This window comes from Vigna radiata, unplaced genomic scaffold (assembly GCF_000741045.1).
Source record: "Vigna radiata var. radiata cultivar VC1973A unplaced genomic scaffold, Vradiata_ver6 scaffold_437, whole genome shotgun sequence".
Classification (NCBI taxonomy): domain Eukaryota; kingdom Viridiplantae; phylum Streptophyta; class Magnoliopsida; order Fabales; family Fabaceae; genus Vigna; species Vigna radiata.
Genome location: NW_014541976.1, coordinates 18,280 through 38,928, shown reverse-complemented (window position 1 = coordinate 38,928; position 20,649 = coordinate 18,280). Strand labels below are relative to the sequence as shown.

Genomic DNA, 20,649 nt, shown 5'->3' with positions numbered 1-20,649 from the left:
ATATATATATATATATATATATATATATATATACTGTTGGAAGTCCCACATCGACTAGAGATAAGGCCAAATTATAATATATAAGTGAGGTGCAAACTTCACCTTACAAGCCGGTTTTGTAAGGTTGAGTTAGGTTTTAAACCCACCTTCTAAGATGGTATCAAAGCCAGGTTAGAGCCTATTCTACCGAGTTCTAAGTGAGCATTTTTGTTTTTATTTTTGTAAAGTTGAGTTAGGCTTTAAACCCACCTTCTAATATATATATATATATATATATATATATATATATATATATATATATATATATATATATATATATATATATATGTTGAGATAAATTATATTTTCATTGTATTATTTTGATTACTATCTTTGACCTTATAAAAATTTTATCTCTAAAATTTATTTATTTTTATATAAAATACAATCACAATAATATGACTGTATTTTTTGATATTTCATGTTATTGGACAAAGTATCTTATTTACCTCATAATTTCGATTAGTAGTATATTACTTTAACAATTAAAATAATTTTATGAAGTTTTTATCAATTCATTCAAGGACTTCAAATCCATCAATCTTAACATTATTGATAATTACATTTAGTTGAATCATTATATTATATAATGGAATATCTACATTTAGAGACAAAAATCACTGCGTAAAAGGGAACAAATATCTATAATAAAATAAAGTGGAGTTGAAACCATAATTTATTAAAGAAAACTATGAAAAACCTAAAATGAGAATAGTATGTGAAAACTGAATTGAATCTGGCAATAGGTTATGTGTTGAAAGGTATTAGCATCTCACCATGTCTATTCTAAAACAAATCCCTTTTGTCCGGTGTACAAAATTAATGTAATTTTTAAATTATTTATTTTCTTCTAAAAATCAAATAAAATAGACAAATACAAAATAAATAAAAAATAAAAATTTTAATTGACTCTACAAGGATTGAGCTTCTTGTTAAGTATTCTCGTTCAAAATGAAAAATAAAGGTTAAGTAATTCTTTTCTAATAATGATTTTGGTTGATTGATATTTTTAAATTTTTCATTATTAAATGAATATTAGACTCAAAATGATAAGAAAAATTAATTATCATGATAACCAATAATTTTTAAGATTATTATGAAAACTTTAATTATCAAATAAGTATAAGATTAAACATGACAATTATTTTCAGGTTTAATTTCTATTTTGGTCTCTTAGTTTGTTATTGGTCCTACTTTTTTTAAAAGTTCATTGTAAAAAAACAGTTCAAGTTGGTCATTTTTGCTTACGGCGTTAAAAAAGTTAATAGTAGAGTTGCTCTCTTGGCTAAAACTGAATTACCTATCCAGTTAGTCATTGCGTGGCAAACTCAGTTAATAAGAGACTACCACGTGGCAGCTCCCTTTCCACTCAAAACTAGAAGTTTCATCACACTTCTTCTACAATCACTGTAATCCTTATCACCATTAACCAACCACACTGAATATTGAGCCACACTGTAGCCTCCATCACAATTTCTCCTTCATTACCTTTAGGTTAAATTCAATTTGTGATATGGGGTTGAAGAATTTGCTGAAATTGATGTTGAAATTGGGTTCATGGCTTGATGAAGGTGCAAATTGAATTCTAGCAAAGAAGGCAGTGGAGTTTTTGTGAGAAAAATTGAATACAGTGAAGTTCTACACTTGGAATTCTGCCCAGAGACACTAAGAAGCTAAATATACCAGATGTTGGGAAACAATAATACAAGTATAAAAAATTCTAAAAACAATGCCTTAAATATTCTAAAAACAATCAAACAAGCCCAAAATACAGGGATGGTAGAGACATACACAAGGAAAAACAACTAAAAACAAACCACCCTCCTATTCAATCTTGTTTCCACTGCCTTCTGACATCATCTAAAGATCGAAAGAGGGAAACAGATGGAATGTTACAAGAAGTGTCAAAGATTAATTAGGTTTACCTAAATCCGTGTATTATGGAAACATAACCCGTCTAACAATTTCATATATTGTAATAGTAAAACTTATCTTTACAATAAATAAATAATATTTATTTTAAATTAAAGAGTATTGTGCAAAGTTTTACAATTATATTTTTTTTATATACAACTTAATCGTTAACCAAGGCTTGTTTTATCGATCAATACATTTATTTTTACTTCAAAAATGTTTTTACCAACATTCCAATCATATCCTAATGATAAGTCGTTGCTCGTATATTTATTATAATTAACTCAAAATCAAGTAAAATTTTGTCTAAATAAACAAAACACCATATTTTAAAAAAAGTAAATGGATCTTTCTTATTTATTTTGTAAATTATGATTTCGTGAAGTTAGACATTCCAAACAAAAGCAGAAATAAAATGTGAACGCATTGCTTTGAAGAAAACTAGCACGGTTAGATAAAAGAATTGGGCGAGGTCCTTAACATTTGGTCAAAGGACTCATTGAGTTAAAATTTAGGTTCTTCAGTTCTCCACGAAGGAAAGAAAGAAAAATGAGTCTGTTACCAAATGAGCAATGGTGATAATATACAATATGGTATGTGAGATGAAGGAACTAATTATTGATCATTTGGTTAAGCCTAGCAGCAGCAGCCACGGTTGCGGACACACCTCCAGTATGAGTAGTGAGGTTGGGATCATTTCTCATTTATGCACCCGTCACACCTTCAGCATCTCTCCGAGTCGCTGCTCTATTTGACAGTAACTTCGAAGTTGCATCTTGCAACAAAATAACTATGCATCGTTCTTTTTCTTAAAAGGCAGAGACACACAACATTAGTGATTTAATTAGTGCAGGTACCGCTAGAATATCTCCGAGTTTCGTCTTGTCCTCTTCCCTTGTAATCCGAGCATATAGGCTGACTGTTTGCGTCGCGGTAGCAACTCCCTCTGGAGACAATGTTAGTGTGTCCGGTGGTTCTCACTTTCGTAACTTGAATAGCTGCGGCATCACTCCACTCTACGGCATCATTCCACTCTACCGGCTTCTTACGCTCCATGAGAATTGTGACATGGAGCGCTTCATCTATGGTAATTCATGTCATTAAATTTTAAATTTTAAAATTGACACCTCAATTCATCTTAGAGTGTCACGTAATACACTAGTGCAAAAATGCTGTTTAACGTCGGTTATTTTGAGCTTTTAACGTTTATTCATAAACCGACGTCTAAATCGGTGACGTCAACGGGACGTCGGACATCCTAATCACATACGTTTATAATGACGTCAGTTAGTGTCCATGAACGACGTCAATAAATATCAGCATTGGTTTGAATGGACGTCTAAAGGCACTAATTAGACGTCGGACAAAGCGTTAACCGACGTCTAAAGGCACATATAGATGTCGAACATGACAAAGACCAACGTCTAAGAGCACATATAGACGTTGGTATTTGCATTAACCGACGTCTAATACAGTGGTTGTGTTTTAGTGCAGTTTTGTTCCCGTCTTTGGATAGCCTAGTAGCACAATCTCCTTTTGGTAGTTTCCACCAAAAAAAAACCTACGTCTTTTGAATTTTTTATGATCCCTTCAACCCAAAACCGAACCTGGGTGGTTGCTTAGTTCCATTTTTCATCCACAAGAGGAACAAATCACGGTGAAACGAAAACTAGACAATGACCCATAGTCGTTTTTGGGTTGAAAGAATCAAAAGAAATTCAAAAGACGCCGTTATTTCCGGGAGGCAGCTAGTAAAGGGAGAATGTGTTACTACGTTACCCCAAGAAAGGAACAAAACTGCACTAAAACACAACACAAAGAAAGCAAATTTTAATCAGTTGAACCAAAAGATATAATCGATGAAAGACTGACAAAGATTAAATGGTAACAATAAAAGCCACGCACCTGAGATGCAATGCCGCAAGAGAGAAAAAGAGAGGAGGAAGACAATGACGTTAGAAAACAACAATGCAATGCCGCGAAGCGAGAAAAAGAAGAGGTGAAGCAAGAGAAAAAGGAGAAGAGGAAGACGCGATATCAAAAACTGAATGCCGCGCAGAGTCAGAGGTTTATTTAAAATGAAATGGGGTGTCAGTTGCAACGACAACCGACGTCTATAGTCACATAGACGTCGGTTATCTAACTAATATGACGTTCAAGTTAACATTAATACTGACTTTTTGAATACCCATTAGACGTCGGGTTTCAGGGGATCTGACGTCTATTCGATGTCTGGAAGCTAAACAGATTGACGTTTGATTTCCTATCAGGGAAGTTCACGTCGGTGCCCTTCTTAGCCGACGTCTAAGTCCCTCAAGTTTTGTGAACATAATCAATTACAGGCACATAGACGTCGCTTGCCATCATTACCGACGTCTATGTTGAAGAATTTTTTGTCTTCCCGCCTTCCAGACAGGCCTTAGACGTCGTCGTTTGACTAAGTGACGTCTAAGCGCCTATGAATTAGGTGATCAACATTAATTGCAGCCCAGTAGACGTCGGACCCCATGAACACCGATGTCCATTGACTGTCTTATCACCTACCTCAGGCAATGAGATGTTGGTTTGCGGCAGGTCCGACGTCTACAATGTCATAGACGTTGCCTTACCTTGACACTAACGTCTAGTTCACCGATCTATTTACGATAATGCCACCGTACAGTCATAGACGTCGGTTTATCAGGAAATCGACGTCTACTGGGTGACGTTAAACAACGTTTTTGCATTAGTGATAATAAACTGGACAACTCATTATGTGGTTGCCAATAAGACAACTCTGCCGTTAGTTTTTTAATGTCGTTAGCAAAAATGACTAAATTGAACCATTTTTTACAAGATATGGGACGTTTTTGAACTTTTTATAAAAATAAGACCAATTTAAACACACCTAACAAAATGAAGGACTAAAATAGATATTATAACTTATTTTTTAAAATTTAGATGAATGCAAATTTCAATTATTAAGCAAGTCCCATACTTAACATGATTTTGAAAAAGATTTTTAAAGTTTTAGAAAATAAATAAAAATTTAAATTATCAAGAGAAAATGAGATTCAACATAACTCTTTAACCATACACCATGCAAGGTAGCCTCAAAACAGCAAACGAACTCAACCTCCATTGTAAAAGTAGCAATTAAGGTCTTCTTAGAACTTCTCCAAGATACAACTCCATCGGCTAACATAAAAATATAACCAGATGTTGATTTTTCTGAATCAACGCAGCCAACATAGTCTGAATCGGAATAGCCAATTACTTTTAAACATTCATTTTTTCTATATATAAGCATGTAATCTTTTGTCCCTTGAAGACATCTCATTACCTTCTTTGCAACTTTCTAGTGGTCAACACTTGGATTGCTCCGATATTTTCCCAAAACTCCAACAACATATGCAATGTTAGGTCTAGTGCAAGCTTGAGCATACATAAGGCTTTCGATAGCTAAAGCATATGGAATATTCTTCATGTGTTCCCCTCAAAATCATTCTTTGGACATTGACTTAAATTAAGTTTATCACCGTTCACAATGGGAGCTACACTTGTTGAACAATCCTTCATGCTAAACCTCTCTAAAACTTTGTTGATATAGGTCTCTTGAGACAAAACCAAAATGCCTCAAGATCTTTCCCTATAGATCTTATTTCTAATGACATAAGATGCCTCTCCCATATCCTTCATGTCAAAGTTCTTTGAGAGAAATTGTTAAACTTCATATAGAAAACGCTTATCGTTGGTTGTAAGCAAAATATCATCCACGTATAATACAAGGAAACAAATCTTACTCCCACTGACCTTTTGGTATATACATTGATCCATGACATTTTCTTCAAAACCAAATGAAGTGATGACATCATGAAACTTTAGATACCATTGGCAGGAGGCTTGTTTTAATCCATAAATTGATTTACTAAGCTTGCAAACTAAGTGCTCATTGTCTTTAGAAGAGATCCTTCAGGTTGTTTCATGTAAACCTCTTCTTCTAGATGACCATTAAGGAATGTTATTTTCACATCCATTTGATGTAACTCAAAATCAAAATGAGCTACCAATGCCATAATTACTCGGAATCTTTCTTAGATACAAGAGAAAAAGTCTCTGTGTAGTCGATTCCTTCTCTTTGAGTGAACCCTTTGGCAACAAGTCTTGTCTTATGTCTCTCAATGTTGCCTTTTGAGTCTTTCTTTGTTTTAAAGACCCATCTGCATCCAATGGATTTTACACCATTAGGTAACTGAACAAGATCCCAAACTTTGTTGGATGCCATGAAATTCATCTCATCTTTCATGGCATCATACCATCGGTCTGATTCTTTATAACTCATGGCTTGTGAAAATGTTTCAGGATAATTTGTAGCTCCAATATTGTAGTCAACTTCTTCCAAATACACTACATAATCACTAAGAACTACTGGCCCTTTAACTCTAGTAGCTCTTGTCAATGTTGCTTCATCATTTTCTTGAGGAACTTGTTGCTTAAGCAACTGTTCAGCAGGTTGTTCAACATTATATTGTTGTTCCTCATTAGCAACTTGGTCTATAAAGACATTTTCAACAAGTTGTGAGGCTTCAATTATTATTTGTCTAACACCCATTTGTGTTTGAGGGGTGTGAATGACAACCAATCGATCACTTGAGCTAGAGGGTTGAGCTTCATAGTGATACCTTTCATCCCAATGTTTGGAAATTGATCACTCTCACTAACCAAGTCATTCTCAAGAAATTTTGCATTTCTTGACTCCAAATCTTAGTGTTATGCGATGGATAATATAATCTATATCCCTTAGACTTTTCAGCATATCCAATGAAATACCCACAAATAGTCCTGGGGTCTAGTTTCTTCTCTTGTGGATTATAAATTCTCACTTCAGACGGACATCCCCAAACCTGTATATGTCACAAAATTGGTTTCCAACCTTTGAATAACTCAAGTGTCTTTAAGACAACCTTGGTTGGGACTCGATTTAATATATATACAACCACCTTTAGTGCTTCAGTCCACAAGAATTGAGGAAGTTTTTTATTACTCCTCATAGATCTCACCATGTCCATTAATGTTTGTTCCTTCTTTCTGCCACACCATTCTGATACGGAGAACCAAACATAGTGTATTAGGCAACAATTCCATCTTCTTAAAGAAACTGCATAAATGGACCAGGTGCTTGTCCATTCTCCATATATCTACCATAATACTTTCCACTTCTATCCGATCTCAAAATCTTGATTTGCTTTTCGCATTGTAGCTCAACTTCACCCTTAAAAATTTTAAAGGCATCCAAAGCTTCATCCTTAGAATGAAGTAAGTAGAGATACATATAACGTGAGTAGTCATCTATAAAGGTGATGAAGTATTTCGGATTACTGGTGTCCATATTTGAACAACAAATATTTGTATGAATAATTTCCAATAGGTTTGTGTTGATAGGGGGAGCAAATGTGATCGCTGAATCAAATCCCTATTATATTGGTTTTTGATGATGACAACACAGTGATAGTAACAACACATGGATGTTGTCATGTCACAAGAGAAAAGTGTTTCTGTATTATGAAATACATATGTGAAATATGTACATGCTTACTGTGATAAATGCATATATTGAATAATAAATGCATATGTTGAACATACTGTTGTTTCTGCATACTACTGTGTTTATGATGTGATTATGTCTATGTGTTGAAACTAAAATGAATTAGTTTCAATACCAAGAAGGGGAGAGGGGGTGAATTGGTGAAACACAAAAATCAGAGTCTTTTAAAATCTTTTTCATAAAAGGGATGAACTTTCAAAAGCTTCTTGAATCACAAGGAAAATTTTTTTTCAAGTGCAGCAGAAATAATTGACTACGTTAAAAGTAAAGTCGACTTGAAATGTAAAAATGCAAGGATAGAAAATTCAAACGCAGGTTTTTATAATGGTTCAACCAAACTGCCTACATCCAGTGTCCTTCCAATCCCAAGAAGAAAATGCACTATAATGATCAGGGTTTTTACAACAAGGTTTCTATAGCGACTTCCACGTCAAAATATAAAACACCTCTCTAACCCTCTAACCAAAATACAGGCATATACACATAAAGAACAACAACAAGATATCCCCTCTCCTACAGTCTTTAATCACTTTGAACACTCCTCAAAGTCCAAGAACGCAACACGTCCTCTTCCTTTAGTCACAATAGGGTAGCCACAATGTGCAGTTTGATCAATCAGTCTATGCGCACAGTAATCTTGCTTGTCAAGCAACTCCAAAAGAATGATCACCTCGGTCTTCTTGATGAGTTCTTGGAGCTGTGACACTTTCTATTAGAGATCACAAATTTGAAAAGAATCAATTAACTCGTTAGAATTACTAAAAAAATCTCTGTAGGAATCGAAAATGCGTCTATATAAAGTTTTTCACAAAAATGACGCTCCTAAGTCGACTATGCTACTAATGGAGTCAATTATACATAGACAGTTATAACAATTAGTAGCAGTCAAGCCAACTTAGTTGATTACACATTTAATACAGTTGACTTACAATCACCGCTTGGCCAAAGATATAAAATATAGTCGTTAGACATGACAAGCATTAACAGAATTTCAAAACATAACTAACTAAGTCGAGTAGCTTGCACATACAATCGACTTTGTAAAACTTCAATGCAGTTTTGAAAAACTTTCTTTCCAAAATTACTCATAGCACACTTTGAAAAAGTTTGTGCAAAGCCACCAGTTTTAATCGACTTTCTTCATAATGAACTCAACTTAAAACTGTTGTTTTGCCACGCATTATAAGTTCAAGTTAAGTGCATGTGGTTTTATTATTTCAAAACATATGTCATGCGATCACAGATAAGATCTCATGTAAAACACAGTCAATTACAGCAATGACAGAATCAATCCAAACATGTTCTTAAATAATCATAAACATGAAAGTTATGAACATGTAACACATATAACAACACATAACAACACATGTGTTATTAATTATGATGTCATCATAAAAAACCAGAAGCTCTGTGAGATTGTAAGGTTTAGCTAAACCAATGCTCCACTTATCAACAATCTCAACAATCTCCCATTTTTTTATGATGCACAACCATGATTAATAAACAACCATGTTTGTACAAAACAGTTCATATAATCAATCTGTATCAGAGCAACTGATTATAAAATGATCAAACTGTATCAGAGCAGACATTGAAATATGAATATATCAAAACAATCAAAATGTATATCACAACTCAAAATGAATATATCAGAGTTAAAGCATTTTCCCAGTATCAAGAAATATCAAGCATTCCCTCCCTTTGTGCATTAACAAAAAATGTATGCTTTATGATAATGATATTTTGACAAACATTTATTCAGAGATGCATCAGAAAATCATAATCAAACAATGATGCTCCTCGTGTCACAGATAGTCACATGAAAAGGATATAATCTCCCCCTTAATTGCAGGCATGTGAAATATCTAAAATACGATGTAATGCTCCCCCTGCCATTATGCATATTTTATAATCAAAACCTAAATGCACAATGCAGTTTTCACAAAACATTTCACAGCATGTATAAGCATGTGACAATATTATATCAACACAGGATTTATGCAAACACATCAATGAAGCATAAATACAATACCAATCAACAATCTCAATATTATCTCAAGTAATTTCAAACAATCAATTATAGAACAAAGATATATTGATAACAGTTGAAATACCGTTATTTTTATACTTAATTTTGATATTGTTTAGATTGTTAATAAGGGAAGCACTGGTTTAGCTAAACCTTAATCTCACAGTGTTCTAGTTTTTGATGATGACAACACATTATTAATAACACATGTATTAATGTGTGTTACATGTTCCATTCTTTATTGTGTTGATACATTGAAGAACATGCTTGTGTTGATTTTCATATATGTATGCATATTCATTGATCTTATACTTGATACATCATTTGTGATTGCATAACATATGATTCAGAAAAGAAACCATATGCATTTTGTTGAACTTTTATTGTGTCGCAAAATTGCAAGTTTTAAGTCGACTTCATTATGAAGTGAGTCAATTAAAACTCGTGACTTTGCACACATTTTCAAAAGCAGTGTTGTGAGTAGTTTTGCAATGAAAAGTTTTTCAAAACTGTTTTGACATGTTAGAGTCGACTGCATAAGTACGAAATTCGACTTAGTTATTTATGTTTTGAAACTCTGTTAATGCTTGTGATGTATAACGACTATATTTTGATTCTTTAGTCAAGCATTTATTGCAAGTCAACTGAATTAAATGCGAAATCAATTTGGTTGGTTTGACCGCTAATAATTGATTTAACTGTTATAACTGTCAAGTGACAGTCGACTGTATTAGTAGTAAAATTGACTATTGGAGCGTCTCTTTGACAGAAAACTATAAATAGACGTGATTATGTTAATAATAGAGACTTTGTCTATTCTAACAATTTCATTATGATATTTTAGATTGTTATCTTTGTGAAAAGGCTCCAAGAACTCATCAAGAAGACGAAGAAGGTCTTTCTTTGAAGAGTTTCTTTAGGAGGAAGTGATTTGCGTTTACTGTTTGATCAAATTCTGCACTGCTGGTGATGGGGAAGTGCATCCCTAGGGAGAATATACTAAATGACATACAAGAGTATGGAAAGGAAATAAAAAGCGGAAAAGATTAGAGAAAAGGAAACTTAGGACTTGAAGATGCACCACTTGAAGAAGGCTCCAAGATAAGCATCAAGGAAGGACCACCACTTGCTTGAGAAGGATAAGGTCTGCCCAAAGAGGGACTTTAGAGATAGAGAACTATCTCAAAAGAGGATTGCAAAAGTGAAAATCAACTCAAGTAATCAATTGATTCAAGGTAAGTGTACAAAAGGATGTTGAGATTGTTGACAACACAAACTCTATATCAAACTGGTTTTTGATGATGACAACACATTGCTTAATAACAGTACATATGTTCCAGTACTACATGTTCAGTTGATATGCTATACTGTTTTGAACATTGTCTCTATTGAACATGTTTTGTTATTTTACATGGATGTTCCTATGATTGACTATGTGTTATATATTTGGAACATGCCTGTGTTGAAATGTGTGTTAAAATGATTTTTTATTACTNTTACACATTTCCAAAGAAAANCTCACAAGTACTTTTATGAACNTATATTTGTTGTAACAAAGGTTCAGTTCAGTCGACTACACTGGTAATGGAGTCGATTAAGCTAAAATCTTTGTACAGATTTTGTACACGTGTACTTGATGAGATTTTGAGATGAAAAGAATTTCAAAGTGTTTTTTCATGAGTCAGTCGACAGTGTGGATCACTCATACAACTGTATCACTGTTGTATTTGGAATTCTATTTTGCCTACTTACTCCAACGGCTATATTTTCAAAAGTTAGTTAAGATTAACTATCTGGGTCAACTGTCATAAATGTGTGTTAATTCTGTTGACTGAGGAGCCTGTGTGTTGACTGTTTGTAATAACTGATTTAATACAGTCGACTCTATTAGTAGGTCATTCAACTGAGGCTGACAGGAAAACTATAAATAGAAACTGAACATGATTTGTTCTAAGACTTTTGTGATCTAACATTTTCATTGTCCTGTTTCAGAGAAAGCTCTCAGTTTCGCTCCAAGAATTCTCAATTTTGTGATCTAATTCTGCTCTTATTTGATTCTTTGGACCGGACGCGTTTGACACTATTTAAAGGACCCTGGGGCTCTAGGTTTTGCATCCCTGGCAGAAGAGAGCATAGCAATATACTCCTAGCCAATTCTTTCTTTCTTCCATTGTTCATAGGTTCCCTCATGTCTATGGGGAACTAATTTCTATTTGTTGTTGGGGAATGATGTAACCTTGTAAACTCTCATGTATTTGAACTGATTCTTAATTTCATATGCTTTTTCATTAATTGTTAGAGTAATTTATCTATTCTTATTGCTTGCTTATACAATAGGATGATCTCTGAATTGCATGAGTGCCGACAGGTTCCTTTCAATTCAGATCCTTGTTAAATTACTCTTAAGGGTGATATTGCTCAGACATGAGGGTGTGGGTCTTAGTCGTCTTAACCTCTTGATCTTCACATCTTTTTACCAGGAATGCTAGGAATTGTATGAACTAGTAATTAGGGACGGGCTTATTTACCGAGACATCGGGTTTAAGTGTTTTAGTGAGGGACGTTGGCATTAATGAATAAAGAAGAATTCTTATATACATGAGAGGAAACTTGGTGAAATCTAACCCCAACAACATACTCATCCCATATAAATCAACCTCCATTCATCTCTGTGCTCTTTTGCCACTGATCAATTTTATTTTGCTTTATTTTATTATTCTTGCAATACAAATCCATGATCTCTTTTATTTTAAGTCTTAATTAATCTTGTTTTCACGCAATTGTCCAGTGCCGAGAATCCTCTAGGATACGATACTTGGTCTTACCATTTTATATTACTTGTGTGACTCGGTACATTTACCGATTTGCCTCAACATTGAACCACCTTCAGATGGCTTAAGATGAGCAACATGATCAACTAATATGCGTTATACTTCAATAATATTCAACAAAGCAAGATAGAGAGAAGGAAATCTAAGTCAATACAGGACTCACCATTTGCCATCAATAGTCTTTGACCAATGAAATTCTTTGAACCCTGCCTTTGGTGTCATAATTTCCCAAATATCGTATTGAATTTTGAAAGGAACTCTTTGATCAATTTGGTCTTAGTGAGACACAACCTCGGTTCTATTCCATTCCAATATAGAAGCCTCTTTCCTACACAAAAAAAGAAACATATTATTGAATTCAAACATGTTACAAACCTTAGGTTGGTTGCATATAAAGCTCTAGTAGCATCCTCCTGTGGTTCATATTGAATAAAAGAAAAATTCCTTTTGATCCTTATATTTAATATTTTCCCATAAGGGTCAAAGTGTCTCTCCAAATCCTTTGTCCTGGCGTGATAACAGTATTCCTAAAAGTTGACTTACCTATTTCCATGGCAATGTATAACACAAGAAAAAGAAATATCTTCAGGCAAAGGTGAAGGTAGATAATGGCTAGACTACAAGGTATACCCTTTAGAATTCTTGAGCTGCAGGGTTTATAAGAAAATAAAGGAAGATAATCTATCTAGTTATAAAAAAATGTGTAGTAAATTCCTTTTCCCATAAGTACCGTTCTGAATCATATTTAGCCTTGTATGACAAATTAGATACATTAATCTGTAATTCTATTTACCACAGAAAAGATAACCATGAGTAGAGCATTTGATGCAGGGGAACTTAGCTAGTTGAACACAAGAAAAAAAAATCATAAACAACAACCATTTTGTTGAGATTGTTGTTAGGGGGAGCACAAGTTTAACTGAACCCAAAATCTCAGTAATATGTGAGTTTTTGATGCTGACAACGCATAATTAATAACACATGTGTATTATGTATTACATGTTCTTTGCTTACATGTTATATGCTTATGTGAGAACATGATTGTGTTGCTATTGTGTTGTTCATTGCATTTCACTGTGTTATAGTGATTTTATCTGTGAATGCATGACACATGTTTTTGGAAAAGAAAAACCACATGCACTAATGTTGAATTTTAATTGTGTGGCAAAACAACAGTTTTAAGTCAACTTCATTATGGGGTGAGTCGATTAAAACTCGTGTCCTTGCACAAACTATTTTCAAAGTGTGTTGTGAGATTTTTCAAAGAGAAAGTTTTTCAAAACTCTGATTTACAGTGTTACATAGTCGATTATATGTGTGTTGCATTCGACTAAATTTGTTGTTGTTTTGAAATTTTTTTAATGCTTGATATAATTGTCTAACAGTCATATTTTTAATTTGGTTAATGAGATTTGACTGCATTAATTGTGAATTCAATTAATTGCATTGATTGTTGCTAACTACTATAACTGATTTCTTATATTTGACTGCATTAGCAGCCTAGTCGACTAAAATGCATCAAAGTTGTGTTATCCTATAAATTGACGCGAATTTGATCTCTGTAAGAATATTTTTGAAACTAATAGTTTTGTGATATCTTTTCAAAAAAGTATTGTCTTATAGAAAGAGGAAAAAGCTCCAAGAATCAAGAAGTGACCATGGTGATAATCTCCTTGAGATCTCTTGAAGAGCAAGGTTGTTGTGTATTCAAAGTCTAATCTATCTACAGATTTGGGTGTCTACTGCAAGATCAGGTTCTACAATCTACTGAATATTGGGTTGTGTTGCCTGTTGTGACTATAGGAAGAAGAGCGTGCGGCATTCTTGACTTTGAGGGGTTTCTCAAAGGGTTTAGACAACAAAAGAGGGGTTTCTTGTTGCTGGTCTAGTTATTGTATTGCCTATATTTTTATTTGCGGGTTAGAGACGTGTTTTATATTTTTGATGTGAGGTCTCTATAAAAGCCTTGTTGTAAGAACCTCGATCATTATAGTGCATTTTCTTCCCATGGTCGGAAGGACACTGGATGTAGGCAAGTTGGCCAAACCAGTATAAAAATGCAGTGTTTGAATTCTCTGATCCCTACTCTTTTACTTTTAATTGACTTTACTCTGTACTTATTCGACTTATTTTCGCTGCATTATAAAGTCTTTTTCCTTGCGTTTCAAGAAAGCTTTAAAGGCATCACCTTTTGCAAAAAAGATTTTAAAAGAACTTTGTTTTTATATTTCACCAAATCACCCCTCTCTTGGTGTGAGAAATTGAGCCATTCTATTTTAACACATTTAATTATTCAGAGAAAGTTTTAGCAATAGCTTTGTCTAAAATGATTGCGGCATTCAGTTGAAAAGTACGGTGCATATTGAGTTTCAATAAAATAAAAAGATGAATCTACTAGCTTGAACACATAAGTCCTTGCTGACAACACAAGCTACGAATTAGTCAAACTGCAATGCAAATACATTAATCATAAACCACCTACAAACAGAAAAGTGTAATACCTTGTCAAAGGGAAGTGATGGAATAAGCTCCGAGAAGAACTCCAAACGAACACACTATGGACTCCTTCAAAGTTTCCTCGAAGACTTAAACACAGTGGAATGATGAAAAACTCGAAGGAGAAGGAATGAAATCTTAGACGCAAAGGGAAAAACACAAATCCTAGAGGAAACGAACCAAAACCGTGAATGAAGCAAAGAACCCCTAATTTAAACGGTGAAAGAACCCTAAAACACTAAGTTAACTGATTAAACAAATCAAAATGGAGATTAAATGGTGGAAAAGTGTTTAATCGGAGTAACAGAGGATTTAAACAGTTAAAATCAAAGAAAAATATGAAAGATGAGGGAAACCCTAGAAGAACTAATCAGTGAAGATGGTGTTTCTAAGGCTGAAATGGATGAAATAAGATAGAAATGCGAGGAGAAAAGGTAGATCTATGAAAAATTGTGGCTGTTGTAGGAGAGAGAACTCGAGGTGTTGTTTATTGGTGATGCTTCGCGAGAATGAGAGAAGCAACGCAAAACTGAAGATGAGGTGCAAGCTAATGCGAGCACAATGAAAATGTGGCGAAAAAGAGCGAGGTGTGGTTCGTTAGTGATGTCTTCAACAACATCATCACTTCTATCATCAGAACGCCTAATTTGGAGGCAAGCACGAAGTGAAATTTATGAGCAAACAAAAAATGAAATTTGGGAACAAGGAGATTTCTAAATTTGAACACTAAGTGAAACTGAAAATTTAGAAAAAAAGGAATTTTTTTTTTTGGAAAATACAAGAGTAAATAGGAAAAAGAGGGAAATTTTGAAAAATATAAGAGTAAAAAGAAGGAAAAGCGTAAAATACACAGATAAAGGGGTTCCAAAACCTCTTTTCAATTTTTTTTAACTTTATAATAGATAAATCTTTTTTAAAAAAACATTATCTATTAGTCTATTTTAAATTATGAATTAAAAAAATTATTAATTATTTACAGATAGTGCTTTTAAAAAAAACGCTATCTATTGTCATAGGTATAAATAGTGCTTTTTTAAAAAAGCGCTATCTGTTTTTCTGCATATTCATAGGTAGTGCTTTTTTAAAAAAGGGATATCTATTAAGCACTATCAACGACTAATTTTGTAGTAGTGTACGAAAGAGAAAGAGTGTAGATGTAGGTGATTCTGCAGGAGAAGAAGAAGAAGGACATGTAGAAGCTCTTAAAGATGAAACTCCAGAAGTTACTATTGGTTCTCCTAGAGCTGAAACTGTGAAAGAATGGAAAACTCCAAGAAATGTTTCTACCAGCAACATCATTGGGGATATCGCAAGAGGAGTTTCTACTCAACGACAACTAAATCAATTTTGCATGAATGTTGCATATGTGTCAAAGATTGAGCCTAAGAATATTTATGTTTCTCTTGTTGATGAGAACTGGATGATGGCAATGCAAGAAGAGTTAAATTAGTTTAAAAGGAAAAATGTTTGGGAACTTGTTCCAAGGGTAAAAACTCAATAGGTAATTGGTACAAAGTGGATGTTCCAGAATAAAATGGATGACTCTGGTGAAATCATCAAGAATAAGGTCAGATTGGTTGCAAAGGGTTATAGTCAAGAAGATGGAATCAATTATGACGAGACCTATGCTCTAGTGGCCAGATTGGAAGCCATAAGAATTCTTCCAGTCATTGCCTCAGTGATGAGATTTAAATTGTATCAAATGGATGTGAAGAGTGCATTTCTGAACGGGTAAATTATGGAAGAAGTATTTGTTGAACAACCTCCTAGTTTTCAGGATTTTGAGTATCCTAACCATGTGTTCAAACTGAAAAAGGCTCTATATGGATTGAAAAAAGGTTCTCCACATCCCTTCATTTGATTGGTGATGGCTAGTAATTTATCAAAATACTCTCTGACTTTATCACCCTCCAACATCAACATAATTCATATTGTCTTCTTAATGTCTGCAACTTGACCCTCTTGATTTTCTCTCCCCCAGTATGACATATAACAAGAATACTCCAAGCCTCCCTCGCAGTCTTTGCATGCTGGATTTTTTCAAAATGAGCATTGTTCATGCATTGGTGAATGATGAACAATGCCTTATTGTCTTTCTTTCTCTCCTCAACCTTCTGATCATTTGTTGTACCCGCAGGGAATTCTTGACAATCACTTTCAACAACCTCATGCATATCTTGATATCTGAATAAGACCTGCATTTGTGTACTCCATCTGCTCCAATTTTTCTCAGTGAGAATTGGTAGATTAGCGAATGAAATATCATTGTTGGCCATTCTACCAACTTCCAATCTTTCACCAAGAAACACAGTCTTGATGATCTTCATGCTTCAACCATCTTTCCGCCAAGCCTCCACCAAGCCTTGATGATTTCTAAAGCTCCCAAATCTTGAACCTTGAGCTCTAGATGCCAGTTGTATGGAACAACTAAAGCAACTTCTACACCAAACAACAAAAGACTATTACACTGAATGACAATTCTGATGGAACAGAGAAAAGAATGTGCACAAAATGAAAAAAGACCTTGAACCGTGCGATAGAGAAAAAAGTAGAGAAAGAATACAGGAAAAACTAAATGCAATGAAACTGTGTGTATTTCATAAGTGTACATGTGTCTGTTATATATAGAAAAACAAAACACAGGGACAACTGTGCTACTATGCATACAACTAGGGATGGTAACGGGTCGGATCGGGCACGGATAGTGCCTAACCGTAACCCAACCCGACAAAAAAAAATTCACCTGCTACCCGCACGGATACCCTCTTAAAAAATATTTGCGGATATTTTAAAACCCGCGGATATCCGCGGATACCCGCAAATATTTAAAAAATATATTTTTATAAATTATTAAAATAAAATTTAAATATAATTAAAAAAATATATAAAATATAATATAAATTAAATTAAATATAAATCAAAATTTAATTTTTGTTTCGGTTGAATTGACCTAAGGGTTAGTCGTTCTTCTTTGCTTTGTTCTCTTTTGATCTTCAATCCTTCCTGAGAATTTCATCCACTCCGATGGGTTGTTGACATGCTGAAGACACTCCGATGCTCAAGATATAAAGAGGTCTAAATTTTATTAGGATTGAAGAGGAAGATTGTACCTAAACATCAATTGTATATTTATAGGACATGTGGCAGACAATCCCATTAATTAACCATTAGTGCAGTATATTTTTAGGCAATTAAACCGAATAATCAATAATCAATACCGTATATTTTGAAAAGAGTAAGATAATATGACCTATTAATACATTTAATTGTCCATAAATGACAATTAATTCCGATCGGTATACTTTATATAGTATAATTTTAATTAAATATAACCTTGTAAAATATAAATTAATGTTAATTTTAATTAAATTAAACTTAATAAAAAAAATTATATTTTTATTTTTATTTTTTGCGGGTAGCGGATATCTGCGGGTACGGATAGTATAATACCCGCACCCAACCCGTTTATAAGCGGGTATTAAAATATCCGCTATCCGCGAGTTTCGGGTAGTAAATATTTGTAGGTATCAACTATCCGTCGCGGATTTTATCCGCGGATATCTGCGGGCGCAAATTTTTTTGCCATCCTTACATATAGTTGTCTAAGGAATAAGCTGACTAAACATCCGATACCTACTCACTCTATTTTTTGGAAGTTACATGCAAACATTCTTATAGTGAAATTTATAATAAATATTAATAAGTACATTTCAATTCTTTGTGTTTTGTTTACATATTGTATGATAATGTTTCCTGAGAATAATAAAATATATGAGATAATGCAAGTGAGAGTAGTGATACTTGTACATCACTACAATAAAAACGAGTAGTACCAAAGGCTTATTACCGACGGTCTTCAAACCTTCGGTAATCTATTGGTGAAGTTAACTACCGAGGGCTTTTGCCCTTCGGTAACGGCTTACGATGCTTTTAAGTTCAAATGAATACTTGTTCGTCAAATGAACCCAAATTTCCCAAAAAGTAGAAGTGTCTCCCCCTGTCGAACTCACTCCCTGACTTAGGGTTGAAACTTTGGTGGTCGTCGGCCGGTTCAATGCTACGGTTTGACGGTGCGAGTTTGGTGGTGTGGGCGTTGAAGGAGGTTCATTGTTGGGTGACACTCTTCCATTCCCTACTCTTTGTTTGAAGCAGTTCGTTGGTTTGAAGCGTGAGGTTGTCACCCTAAGGCGGTTTGAAGCGGTTGTTGTTGCGAACGCTGACGGTGGTTCGTTGGTGGTTGGTTTGCAGCTAGGATTCGTGTTTTGCTCCTTGTGACTGTTGCGACAAGGGTAGGGGTTGTTGGGGGTCTGCGTGTCGAGGACGTTGCAGTGAAGTGGTGTTGGTTCGGGATTGGGCCGTAAATGTTGTTATCGGAGATGTCAAAGTGGAGAAGGAGGTAGAGGTTTTTGTGGAGGTTAAGGAAGTAGAGGTACACTAGTGGAGAGAGAGAATCAATTGGACCACGGAGGTTGAGGGAAAGGCGGGAGAGGCCCACCACTCTGCTGTTTGGGGAGCACTCGACGCCGAGCCAAACATTTACTTTTTCTATCTCTGACTATTGCATTATAAATTTGATCCAGAGGAGAGATTTGGCAAAGTGAATTTGGCTGGCATTGATTACTATAACAGTCTAATTGACACACTTCTTTCAAGAGGTTTCATTTTTTCTATATCATTAATTCTATAGTTTTTCTATCTCTAACACTTTTCCTTTTCTGGTTTTGATTTAGGAATAAAACCTTTTATGACAATATCACAGACAGTATCACATTATGATATTCCTGAAGAACTTCAGCAAAGATACAAAGGTTAGCTAAGTCCTGAAATTGAGTAAGTATTCTGATATGACAAGAGTTACCAAAATCATCTTTCATATACTTTGATTAGTGTAACATCATTAATATATCGACTTTGCTATCAAACTTGTAGAATTATATATTACAATTATGTTTTTAAGGTTACTTAGTGAGTGTGAATTAAGAGTTTAGGTGTCCAGATATGGGCAATCTTACGAGAAAGGTTTGAATGGAAGAAAATTCAAGGAGGGAGAATTGGTGTTGCCATGAATACCAAATGGTTTGAACCCATCAACAATTCTTCAGAAGACAAGAAAGCTGCAGAATGAGCTCAATCATGTTAAATGCCTTTATTAAGTTTTGAGATTTGATGCATGCATGACCAGAAGAAAGTGCTCATTATTTGGTTTGGTCACAGCTCCTACTTTTTCCATGTTGAGGAGAAAAGAAGGGTCCTCTGCTTTAAGTCATAAACAAGCAAAGTTTTGCTGATATAGTTACTGTGTTAATGACTCTGTTAGGTTCTGAAACTATGCATTGTGTTTTATATGTTAAATAAAACATCATAGACTTTGTCTCATAAGCAAAATAAAGTGTCATTGTGACTCTGGTTGTGTTTTATATGTTAAATAAAACATCATAAACTATGCTGCAAACTCTGGTTGTATATTTGTCCATTGATGTTCTTTGTCCAACTTGAAACTTTGTCTTTTGATTTTAATCTATGTGAAGTTGTTGCTTTAATGGAGCAGGTAAGCAACTTAGTCTCATTGTGACTAGTCGAAAATCTAACATTTCTTTATTATTATACATATCCTGATTTTGGTTTATCCATTTTTTTCAAGTCCTTCCAAAGCGAAAGATGTTATCTTGTTTTACAAAAGAATGATTACATCTTTTTTATTCAATTTAACTTATGTAGGATAAGATTTTATAATGAAGATAGTGAATAAATTTATT

The 20,649-nt window shown here is 34.1% G+C and overlaps 1 long non-coding RNA gene across 1 annotated transcript; it reads left to right on the top strand.

Moving 5' to 3' along the window:
- The first annotated feature begins 18,756 nt into the window (after positions 1-18,756).
- On the top strand, positions 18,757-20,168 carry LOC111240726. Its single transcript, XR_002666266.1, has 3 exons — positions 18,757-19,548; positions 19,624-19,723; positions 19,890-20,168. It is a non-coding gene; the product is annotated as an uncharacterized LOC111240726 (long non-coding RNA).
- The last annotated feature ends 481 nt before the right edge of the window (positions 20,169-20,649 follow it).